General features: G+C 47.6%; 1 non-coding gene across 1 annotated transcript; it reads left to right on the top strand.

The window, feature by feature from the left end:
- Positions 1-72, top strand: trnad-guc (transfer RNA aspartic acid (anticodon GUC)). The gene has a single exon. It is a non-coding gene; the product is annotated as a tRNA-Asp (tRNA).
- The last annotated feature ends 847 nt before the right edge of the window (positions 73-919 follow it).

Below are 919 nucleotides of genomic sequence, written 5' to 3'. Positions count from 1 at the left end.
TCCTCGTTAGTATAGTGGACAGTATCTCCGCCTGTCACGCGGAAGACCGGGGTTCGATTCCCCGACGGGGAGAGCTGGTTCTTTTCGTCTTCCGAATGATCCATCCAAAATGTTTGGTTGGATTCGCAGGTCACAGAAGGAGTTCTGCTTCGACGTCAGCCCGAGCCAAAGGACATGCGTTGGCCGGGAATCGAACCCGGGTCAACTGCTTGGAAGGCAGCTATGCTCACCACTATACCAACAACGCAGGCGGAAGTCAGTAGCTTTATTGACGCACTGTGTTCCTAAGAAATGTTGTTCAGTTGCATTGACACAATACTTTTTGTTTAAAGCGCAATTAAAAAAAAAAAAAAAAAAAAAAAAGAGTCCAAACAATGACCCCTGCTACGGGTAGTGTTGCAAGTGTTATGCGACTTCAGCTAATGATGGGTCCATCCGAAATTATTCCATCCAAAAGTTTTGGGTGGAGGCACAGGTCACAGAGGGAGTTCTGCTTCGACGTCAGCCCGAGCCAAAGGACATGCGCACTGCTCTCTCCAACTGCTTGGAAGGCAGCTATGCTCACCACTATACCACCAACGCAGTCAGCAGTCAGCAACTTGCGCCGTCACTAAGAAGGCTCGAAGTGCACGAGTCGCCGATAGGGCTAGAGGAGCAGATGAGATCTTTGTTTGGACCCGTCACTAAAGAGAGCCTTCAAGAATTTGCATCCCGTCACGTACAAGAAAGCGCTGCCTTCCCATCCGGCTAAATAAACACGAAGTGGTCAAACGCAGAGAGTGCCTATAATAACCAAAAGCCCAATCAAGGCAATCTCTTTCTCATGCCTCTATCTGAAAAGTTGGATAAAATCTTATATGAAAAAAAAAGTCTTTTAAAGAAATCCCTTATTCCGAGGTCACCGTAGCCACCAGATCCA

Source organism: Carassius gibelio, chromosome B19 (genome assembly GCF_023724105.1).
Source record: "Carassius gibelio isolate Cgi1373 ecotype wild population from Czech Republic chromosome B19, carGib1.2-hapl.c, whole genome shotgun sequence".
Taxonomy (NCBI): domain Eukaryota; kingdom Metazoa; phylum Chordata; class Actinopteri; order Cypriniformes; family Cyprinidae; genus Carassius; species Carassius gibelio.
Note: the sequence above shows the minus strand (reverse complement) of the source record. Positions and strands in the feature narration are given on the sequence as shown.